The sequence below is a fragment of the Brassica oleracea genome, unplaced genomic scaffold (assembly GCF_000695525.1).
Source record: "Brassica oleracea var. oleracea cultivar TO1000 unplaced genomic scaffold, BOL UnpScaffold00805, whole genome shotgun sequence".
NCBI lineage: Eukaryota > Viridiplantae > Streptophyta > Magnoliopsida > Brassicales > Brassicaceae > Brassica > Brassica oleracea.
Window position 1 is genome coordinate 63,202 of NW_013617462.1, and position 11,395 is coordinate 74,596.

General features: G+C 44.2%; 1 pseudogene; it reads right to left on the reverse strand.

The window, feature by feature from the left end:
- Positions 1-375: 375 nt before the first annotated feature.
- LOC106320110 lies at positions 376-8,093 on the reverse strand (annotated as a pseudogene).
- Between the last annotated feature and the right edge of the window lie 3,302 nt (positions 8,094-11,395).

Genomic DNA, 11,395 nt, shown 5'->3' on the forward strand with positions numbered 1-11,395 from the left:
CAGCCAAGTAAAGCAATCGAGTCAAACAGTCAATAAACGGACATTCTTATCATCAGTCAGTTACTTAGCCGACCCAATCGTCCCAAGCCAGTGCGCCATCAGATACAGTCAAGCCCTAGCAGGTCAATACGGCTCTAGGCGCATGATCTGAGCCAGATGCGTCAATGGAAGGAACCGACTGTTCAGACCAAGCCAGAACTTAGCAGATAATTCGAATTAGACAAGCAATCAATACATAGAGCTGACTGATCCAGTCGACAACTCTAACCGCCTTGTCCGAATCAGATTGATACTACTGAATCAGATCATCTCAGCTTAGCCGACAACCTTCACCGCCTTGTCTGATTTTCGACAATCGCTGTCTAGCCGACCAGCTCAACCGTCATGTCTGAATCCGACAACACTTGTCCGGATCCGACCATTGCTGTCCGAAAATGCAGCTTTGCCTGGATTTTCATCGAACTGGCTGAACACTCCTGAGTTCCGCAAATCGAACGGCTTGTCCAATAACCCGAACGTAAGACCGACTAATGGAGCTTTGTTTGGCTCAAAAACAGATCTGATCCTAGCTTTATTCGGGTACATGGTTCCGCTCCATCCACTACTAATCAGACTTTCGATCCAAGAACTCCCATCCACCCACGGTAAGTCCTTACAGCTTTGGCCAGCTCTTACTAGCATCATCAAACCCATTCAGTACGTTCCAACAGTCCAGGAAGTCAGTCCTCAGATCATCCTAACATCGATCTTCGGAACATGGTCGCTACAAGTTCTCCACCACTCGGCTCAGACTCGTCCTCGAGTCTTTCTTACTGAATCTTCCTTAAGTTTGTTGAACCACTTTGGAAACTCAGCTTTCATTCTCGCCTCTGGCTCCCAAGTCGTCTCTTCTTCTCCATCACAGTCCCAAAAGACTTGGATCATTTTAATATTCTTTTTGCCTTCAGGTTTGGTTTTTCTACCAATGATCCGGACTGGTTGTTCCTCCACAGTAAGGTTCTCTCTCAAGTCAGATGGTGGTTCACGAACCACAATGTCTTGATTCCTTATGATTTTTTGCAGCAAGGATACATGGAACACGTTATGGAACTGAGCCATCGATGAGGGAAGTTCCAGTTTGTAGGCGACCTTTCCAATCCTTTCCAGGAACTTGTACGGCCCCATGTATCTTGGACTCAGCTTGGTACTCTTTGAGGATCGGTCCTTGCCTTTGTAGGTAATGGTTTTGAGATATACCATGTCTCCTACTTCGAACTCAAGGTCTTTTCTGCGTCTATCTGCATAATTCTTATGTCTGTCCTGAGACTCTTTCATTTTCAGTTTCAAGACTCGGATTCTTTCAGTTGCCTCTTCCCCAAAATATCGGCCAAATATGTTGCGCTCTCCAACTTGGGTCCAGCATAGCGGTGTCCTACACGGACGTCCTTACAATGCCTCGTAAGGCGACATTCCAATGCTTGCATGATAGCTGTTGTTGTAAGAAAACTCTGCCAGATGCAAGTACTGATCCCATTTGTCTCCCCAATCTAGAACACAAGATCGCAGTAAGTCTTCAAGTGTTCGGATTGTCCTCTCTGACTGTCCATCCATTTGCGAATGATCTGCTGTACTCATATGGACCTTGGTTTCCATTTGGCAGATTGGGCACCCAGCTACCCATTTTGCAACATCACGCTTCATTCCAACTCAATGATAGTATCTCTTCATGTCTCGGTACATCTTATTGGCTCCTGGATGTATCGAAAACTTTGACTCATGTGCCTCCTTTAGGATCTCATCCCGCAATCCTTTGTCGTTAGGAACACACACTCGGCCATTAACCAGAATCGTCCCATTGTTTGAAGTCTGATACTCCGTCTTCTCGTTCTTTGAAGCTTTGATCAGATCTTCATCCTTTTCATGTGCAAGGCAAACTCGGGAAAACAAATCCGCCTGATCCGCTGCACCAAGACCCAACGGTTCCAATTCGTCAGTCAAGGCAGCTAATCGTAAGGTTCCAACCATGTGAAGCAGTTCCTCCATGTCTTTCTCTGAAGCCGAAGCTACTCTCTTCCGGCTCAAGGCATCCGCGACCAGATTTGCCTTTCCCGGATGGTAGGCAATATCCAAGTCGTAATCCGCAACCAGTTCCATCCAACACCTATGTCTAAGGTTCAGCTCTGGTTGAGTAAATATATACTTCAAGCTCTTATGGTCCGTGAAGACTTGGACCTTAGCACCATAGAGATAAGACCGCCATATCTTCAGCGCAAACACGACAGCAGTCATTTCTAAGTCGTGTGTTGGATAGTTCCCTTTGTGTTTCCTAAGCTGTCTAGACGCATACGCGATCACTTTGCCTTGTTGCATCAGAACACACCCAAGTCCAACTTTGGATGCATCTGTGTAGACTACATATGGCTCATTGTCCATAGAGAGAGCCAATACTGGAGTAGTCGTCAACATCTCCTTGAGTTTGCTGAAACTCACGCCACAGTTTTCTGTCCACACAAACTGAACATCTTTCCCAGTCAACTTTGTCAACGGTTGAGCCATGCTGGCAAATCCCTTAACAAACCGTCAGTAGTATCCAGCCAGTCCGAGAAAACTCCTGATCTCTATTGCGTTCCTTGGTCTGGGCCAGTCCGCAATGGCCTTGATCTTCTCTTGGTCCACGAACACTCCCTTGTCCGAGACCACATGACCCAAGAAACCAATTTCTCTTTGCCAAAAACTGCATTTGCTGAGCTTGGCGAACAACTTATGTTCCCACAGTTTATCCAAAACCTTTCTCAGATGGTCCTTGTGATCTTCATGATTCTTTGAGTAGATCAAAATGTCGTATATGAAGACTATAACGAATTCATCTAGGTAATCTCTGAAAACGTTATTCATCATCTTCATAAAGGCAGCAGGGGCGTTGGTCAATCCGAAAGGCATGACCACAAACTCATAGTGCCCATATCTCGATCTGAAGGCTGTCTTACGGATATCTTCTTAAGCAATCGGAATCTGATGGTATCCCGAAGCTAAATCAATGAGAAACAAGTAGCACCTCAGATTTGGTCCAATAACTCATCTATCCTTGGGAGAGGGTACTTGTTCTTCACTGTGACTCTGTTAATTCCCCGGTAGTCGATGCATAGTCTGAAGCTACCATATTTCTTCTTCACGAACAAGACTGGTGCGCCCCAAGGCGAGCTGCTTGGTCGTACGAATCCTTTCTCCATCAATTCATCCAACTGTTTCTTCAGTTCTGACATTTCAGCTGGAGCCATCCGATACGGAGCTTTCGAGATTGGTGTTGTGCCCGACTCAAGCTCAATCGTGAAAGGATCAGAACGGTCTAGTGGCAATCCTGTCAAGGAATCGAACACGTCATCATACTCCTTTACAATCGGAATCCCTTCCAACCCAGAATCAGGTCCGACTTCCACAGTCGTGATTGCAGCCAGATATGCCTCACACCCTTTTTCCAGCATTCGTTCTGCTTGAAGTGCTGAAGTGTTCAGACTCCCATTGGTCGGTCTGACCCCTAGATAGACAAGCTTTCCATTGCCGGTTTCAAACTGAACTCGGCCACGATGACAATCAAGATGTGCCTTGTATTTACTCAGCCAATCCATTCCAAGGATCACATCGTATAATTTCACTGGGCAAATGAGCAAGTCGGCTGGTGTTGTGGGCAAGGGTCTGGGCCGGGCTAGAGGTGGATCTGAAGAGGCAGCCGGTAAGATGGAGATTGGCCGGCGACTTGTACCTGAAACAAAGAGAGATTTTTATGAGTTTTTTCTTGAGGTTTTAAAATGGAAACAGAGATTAAAACTGAATGAAAAATACTGGACAGAAACAGATATGATTTTTATGGGTTTTCAAGATGCAGAACTAGATGAAATGAAAATAAATAAAACGGAAGGAATGATAGAGATTGCTGATGGATCCTTGCTGCTGGACGTGTGTCTCTCTCAACAAGAACAGTGGATGAAAGATGAAGTAGAGATGGAATCAGGCTTGCTGGACGTGTGTCTCTCTCAAGCAAGATCGGTGGGTGAAAGGGGAATGAAGAATCGCTACAAGCTGGATGGAAGAGAGCTTGATAAGATCCGAGAGTGCTCCTGGCCGTTTCTCACAACTAGAAGGCTTAGGGTTTTCTTTGCTCTAGGGGGCAAACTGACTCATATATTTCATCCCGGTAAAAAAATGCAAGGCTGCTTATGGTGGGGATTAAATACCCGCAGCTATGCCCTTCTAGGGGACTTGAAGCAAAAACAACATGGATTCTTCTTGGACTCTAAAGCAATAAGGCCTAAACATAAAGGGGCCGACTCTCTCTTGGACTCTAAGCAAAGGCTAAACAATGGCCTTGAATTATTGGACTCAAATAAATAAAGAAAGGCTGACAATTTGCCCATGAGTTTATTAAACCGAAATTAAAATAAAACCAGCCACAAATCAAAAACAATAAACCGGTTAGAAATCATAAATGAATTCTTACCTGCTTATCTTATCTAGACTAGGCGGCTAAGTCTTATACCAGGAGATCAAACGTAGAGATGATTAGGCCGGTTCGGTTATGGACGATGGAAGAGAATTGAGTCGGACCGGACTGATCTTGGACATCTATCGGCTTGGTCGGATCTTCAATCTTTAATCCGGACATCTCTTGGATCAGCAACTGTTTGAGACCTTGATCTATCATCTCTTGGACGGCCTTGGTGAAACCATCTCTTAAGACCCGTGAGCCTGACCTCCTCAGCTTGGTTGACCACAACATCACCTCCCTCTTGAGAAGGTTCTGTCCTCAGAACTTCTTCGTCATCTGCAATATAAGGAGCCAAATCAGACACATTGAAGGTTGGGGAAACCTTAAACTCACCTGGTAGCTCGAGCTTGTAGGCGTTGTCATTGATCTTCTCTAGGACCCGGAATGGTCCATCTCCTCTAGGTGCTAACTTGGAATTCCTTTCTTCAGGGAACCTCTCTGGCCGCATATGTAACCATACCCAATCGCCTGGTTTGAAAAGGACTTCCTTACGCCCTTTTTGAGCTTGGCCCAGTTCCTCTCAGCCTTCGTCTCAAGTGTCTCCTTGACCTGCTGGTGCATCGTCTTAACAAACTCAGCACGGGACGCACCACTTGACTAACTTGCATGTCTGGTGGTAATGATTTGAAGTCCAACAGAATCTCTGGGTTAAAGCCTTAAACAACCTCAAAAGGGGATTGGTTAGTAATGGAGTGCTTTGCATGATTATAAGCAAATTCAATGAAAGGCAAGCAACTCAACCAATTCCTTAAATTCTTACCCACCGTAGCCTCAATAGCTGAGAGAGTGTATGGTTTACTACCTCTGTTTGGCCATCGGTCTGTGGGTGGCATGTGGTAGAAAAAAGAAGCTTGGTACCAAGTTTCTTCCACAACGTCCGCCAGAAATGGCTGAAAAATTTTGTATCGCTGTCGGACACAATGGTTCTGGGGACTCCATGCCGGCGCACCACTTCTTTGAAGAACAGGTCAGCGGTCTTGCTAGCATCCTTAGTCTTGTCACATGGTATGAAATGTGCCATCTTGGAGAACCTGTCAACCACAACAAAAATGGAGTCTTTGTGTTCTATCTTGGGCAAGCCCAGCACAAAGTCCATAGAGATATCCACCGAAGGTGCGTTAGGTATTGGTAAAGGCATATGTAAACCATAAGGATGAGATCTTGACTTAGTTTTCAGGCAGACAGTGCACTTGGCGCAAAGATTCTCAACATATCGTCTCATTCTCGGCCAATAGAAGTGGTCGGTAAGGACATCCATGGTTTTTGTCCAGCGAAAGTGTCCCATCATGCCTCCACCGTGTGCCTCCCTGGTCAGTAAGTCCCTCATAGAGCCTTGGGGAATGCAAAGTCGTTTCTCCTTGAATAGAAACCCATCATGTTGGTAGAATGGTCCTACAGCACTCTTGGTGGTACTGCCATAGAGTTCTGAAAAATCAGGGTCAGTAGCATAAGCATTCTTAATATGTTCAAAACCCATGATCTTAGCCTCCATGGTGGCGATGAGAGTGTGGCGCCTGGATAAGACGTCGGCCACCACATTATCTTTTCCCTTCTTGTATTTAATCACATAGGGAAATGTCTCTACAAACTCCAACCACCTGGCATGTCTCCTCTTGAGTGTAGTTTGGCCTCTCAAATGTTTAAGGGTCTCATGATCTGTATGAATAACAAACTCCTTAGACAAAAGATAATGTTGCCAAGTTTCAAGAGATCTCACTAAAGCATAGAGTTCTTTGTCATAGGTGGGGTAATTGAGGGCAGCTCCACTCAATTTCTCACTGAAGAAGGCTACTGATCGGCCTCCTTGGGTTAACACGGCTCCTATTCCTGTACCTGATGCATCACATTCAATCTCAAAAGTCTTATCAAAGTTAGGAAGAGTAAGGACTGGTGCATGAGTCAAACTGAATTTAAGCTTGTTAAAAGACTCTTCTTGGGCTGAACCCCAGGAAAAGGATACGTTCTTCTTGATCACGGATGTCATGGGAGAAGCAATGGTGCTGAAGTCCTTGACAAAACGTCGATAGAAGCTGGCCAGACCATGGAAGCTATGGACGTGTCCGATCGTGGTCAGTGTGGGCCAATCTTGTATCGCTTTGATCTTTTCTTCATCAACCTTCAGTCCCTGCGAAATTACGACAAAACCTAAAAACACAACTTGATCAGTGCAAAAGACACATTTCTTTAGGTTAGCATAAAGTCCTTCTTGCCTCAAAGCTTTCAGCACCTGTTCTAAATGATCAACATGGTCGGATAAGCACTGATATTAAATCAGGATGTCATCAAAATACACGACCACAAACTTACTGATGTAAAGTCTTAGAACCTGGTTCATGAGCTTAATGAAGGTGCTAGGGGCGTTGGTGAGGCCAAATGGCATTACAAGCCATTCGTACAGACCTTGTTTTGTTTTGAAGGCGGTTTTCCACTCGTCACCTTCCTTCATGCGAACTTGGTGGTATCCACTCCTGAGATCAATCTTAGAAAACACAGTAGAACCACTTAGTTCATCCAATATATCATCTAATCTGGGTATGGGATACTGATATTTGATGGTTATGTTGTTGATAGCTCGGCAGTCCACACACATGCGCCATGTACCGTCCTTCTTGGGTACTAAGAGGACTGGCACCGAACACGGACTGAGGCTCTCCCGGATGTAGCCTTTATCCATGTGTTCTTGGACCTGCCTTTCCAACTCCTTGGCCTCTTCAGGGTTGACGCTGTAAGCAGCTCGGTTTGGTAGAGGTGCTCCTGGCACGAGGTCGATCTGGTGTTCTATGCCACGGATTGGGGGTAGACCGGCCGGTACCTCATCAGGGAAGACGTCCTTATAACGTTCCATGAGGTCTTGTATCCCAGCTGGTAACTCTTGGACCTCAAATCTTGCACAACAACCTTCCTTAAAGATCATTAGTAGCACATGTGTTTCATGTTGTAAGGATTTAAGCACTTGACCCGAAGTAAGATAAAGGTTAGTTTTACTTACCTTGCCAGTTTGGTCCATTGCCTTTTGCATGTCGTGAACCTCTTGGGGGCTGAGAGGGGCCAGGTTATGCTTCTTATTGTTGTGGGTGAAGCTGTAGACATTGGTCCGGCCGTGATGGATACTCTCCTTGTCAAACTACCATGGCCTTCCTATAAGTATGTGGCCAGCTTGCATGGGGACGACATCACACTTGACCTGATCCGGGTACTTACCAATTCTGAACGGCACAACAACTTGTTCGGATATCTTGAGCTCAGTCTCATCATTGAGCCACTTGAGTCGGTATGGTTTCGGATGGGGAGTTTTGGCCATACCTAGCTTATCAACAAGATACTTGCTGGCCATGTTAGTACATGAACCACCATCTATGATTAAGCTACATACCGTTTGTTCCACGCTACATCATGTATGAAAGATGTTTTCTCTTTGGATGGTTTCTGGTTCGAAGAGGGCACTTAGAGAACGCCTGGTTACTAGTAGTTCACCGGCCTCAGCATAGTCAACCACCTCTTCATCAGACACAACAGGTTCGTACTCGGCCTCATCTTGGGACTCGTATCCACCATCGGCCTTAAGAACCATCACTCACTTGTTTGGGCAATCTCTAGCATAATGTTCTTTTCCCTGAAACTTACAACAAGTAATATCACGAGCACATTGGTTTTGAGCTAGAGTCTTACCCTGGTCGGTTTGTCCAGTTTTGGATGGTTCAGCTTGGTTCTTCTTGAACCGGTTCTCCACTTCAATGGACTTGTTCTTATCAGTGCCTTTGGAAGCTGATTGAGACCACACGGGTTTACTACGGCTGGTGGTCGCACTCTTTCGTTTGATGTGTGCCTCGGCTTGGACGGCAAAGTGTAGCAGATCGCTGAAGTCCTCGTACGGCTGTGGCTCTACCTTGCAGGCGATCCGAGCGTGCAGTCCTTCTAGGAACTGAGCCATGAGAGATGCTTCAGGCTCATCGACGTCCAGTTTGTTCCTAAGGGACTCAAACTCCTCAAAGTTCTCCTCCACTGATTTAGTTCCCTGAGACAACTTGCGAAAACGTTTCAGTACGTCTCGTTGATAATAAGAAGGAATATACCTGCCTCGGAGTTTGGTTCCCATTTCGGTCCAAGTTTGGGCTCGCCATGTTGGACCAGTCTTAGCAACATCTCGGTCCGACCAAGACAAAGCGTTGTCCGTTAGTTGGGCCGCTGCTAGAGCTAACTTCTTGGCTTCAGAATAATTATAGTAGTCGAAGATATACTCCATGCATTTCTCCCAATTGATGTAGGCGTCTGGATCAAATTTACCCGCGAACGTGGGTGGTGATTAACTTAAGATCCTTGCCTCCTCGACGATCGTCCTCTTCGTCCCGGTCTCGGCCTCTCCTTTGGTTTGGGTTTCCATCCCTCCTACGGTTCGGACTCCCATTTCTCCTCCGGATCGGACTCCCATCTCCTTGGATCCGATACTCTCGCCTCCCACCTCGTGCGGGTCAGCCTTCATCTCCTCGATCAGTTGGCTCATAGTCGGAGTCATCACCTTCTGATTGGGATTGTGGATGTTCCAGGTAAGGGCCGAATCTCCTCGCAGCCGGTTGGGCATTGGGACGGTTTCCTTGTCCCAGTCGGTTCAGTTGGGCGGACATAGCATTCATAGTTTCCGTGAGCTGAGCTTGTTCGGCTTGTTCGGCTTGTAGTTGGGCATTAACCTCAGCCTGATTTTGGACACCATTAGCATTGATATCTCCCATGTCTTTCCTGTAGACAAGAAAGAAAAAGATCAAGTGCAAAAGGAATTGGAATGAAGTAAGAAAAGAAAGAAAGACTTGAAAGAATAAGAGAAGAAAGAAACAATCAAACTAATTGCAAATGATAATTGATTTTTTTATTTATTTAGAAAATTAAATTCGAATAAAACTTAAAAAGGAAAGTTGAGTTTCTTTTTTTTTTTTTTTTTTAAATTAAGTTCGAAAAAAATTTGAAAATGAAAGTTGAAATCTTTTTTTTTTTTTTTAAAGTTGAAAGTAAGAATCAAATCAAAAGAGGAAAAGAAGGAAAAAAAAAGGAAAGATCTAATGTAAATGCAATTCGAAATTAGAGATGATTGAAATCTTTTTTTTTTTTTAAATGATGATTGAAAGTCTAAATTAATGCAAGACTAATCCAAGCAATCACAAGTAAATGCAAACTAATCAAGCCAATCAATCTAAGTGATCTAGTCAATTTTAATGCAAATTGATCACTCAACCTCCAACTAAGGAAAGCTGGTCGATCAATCACACAAACAAATTGATATATCCTTATGATGCACGAAAATGATCTAGGAAAATACTATGATGAACAATGATGAATAGCCAGAACAGCAAGAACAATTTTTTTTTTTTTCGGATGCAACAAAGAAATAATGAACACAACATAAACGATTTTCAAGGACAGATATAACCTGATTCAGGAACTTCAGCTCTGATACCAAAATTTTGTGGGCAAGGGTCTGGGCAGGGCTAGGGGCGGATCTGAAGAGGCGGCCGGTTAGATGGAGATTGGCCGGCGACTTGTACCTGAAACAAAGAGAGATTTTTATGAGTTTTTTCTTGAGGTTTTAAAATGGAAACAGAGATTAAAACTGAATGAAAAATACTGGACAGAAACAGATATGATTTTTATCGGTTTTCAAGATGCAAAACTAGATGAAATGAAAAGAAATAAAAGAGAAGGAATGATAGAGATGGCGGATGGATCCTTGCTGCTGGACGTGTGTCTCTCTCAACAAGAACAGTGGATGAAAGATGAAGTAGAGATGGAATCAGGCTTGCTGGACGTGTGTCTCTAGCAAGATCGGTGGGTGAAAGGGGAATGAAGAATCGCCACAAGCTGGATGGAAGAGAGCTTGATAGGATCCGAGATTGCTCCTGGTCGTTTCTCACAACTAGAAGGCTTATGGTTTTCTTTGCTCTAGGGGGCAAACTGACTCATATATTTCATCCCGCCAAAAATATACAAGGCTGCTTATGGTGGGGATTAAATACCCGCAGCTGAACCGGTTGGACCAATTGTTCCATACAATGAGGTTCGGGACGCTGAACTTCATGGTACACCAGGTCCGGATAATCAAGAGATATCGATCAATTATATAATGTCTGGAACACAATGGAACAGAAAAGATATCGACGTCGATGATATATTTGGATACAAGGTAGCACTTGAGATCATGGATATAAATGAGGATCTAGAACCCATGTCCATATATGAGTACACTCAACGATCAGATTGGATCAAATGAAAAGAAGCTATAAACGTGGAGTTAGAATCATTAAGGAAAAGAGGCGTTTTTGGCCCTATAATTGTGACACCAAGTGATGTCAAACCAGTGGGATACAACTGGGTCTTTGTGAGAAAGAGAAATGAGAAAGGAGAAGTAGTGAGATATAAAGCACGGCTTGTTGCACAAGGATTCTCACAGAGACCAGGAATAGACTATGAGGAGACTTACTCCCCTGTGGTGGATGCAACTACATTACGATTTTTAATCAGTCTGGCTATAAAAGAAAACTTAGATTTACGCCTAATGGATGTATTGACCGCATATTTATATGGTCCACTGGATAATGAAATTCATATGAGAGTTCCAGAGGGTATTGAGCTCAAAGATAAGAAAGGTTCTCGAGAACAGCATTGCATTAAGTTGAATAAAGCCTTGTACGGTTTGAAACAATCAGGTCGAATGTGGTACAATAGATTATCTGAGTGCCTAGTAAAAGAGGGATATAAGAATGATCCAATAAGTCCATGTATTTTTATCAAGAAATTCGACAACAAGGGTTTTGTAATCATGTCGGTATATGTGGACGACCTGAATATCATAGGAACCTTAGGAAAAACTAAGTTCTGTCTGGGACT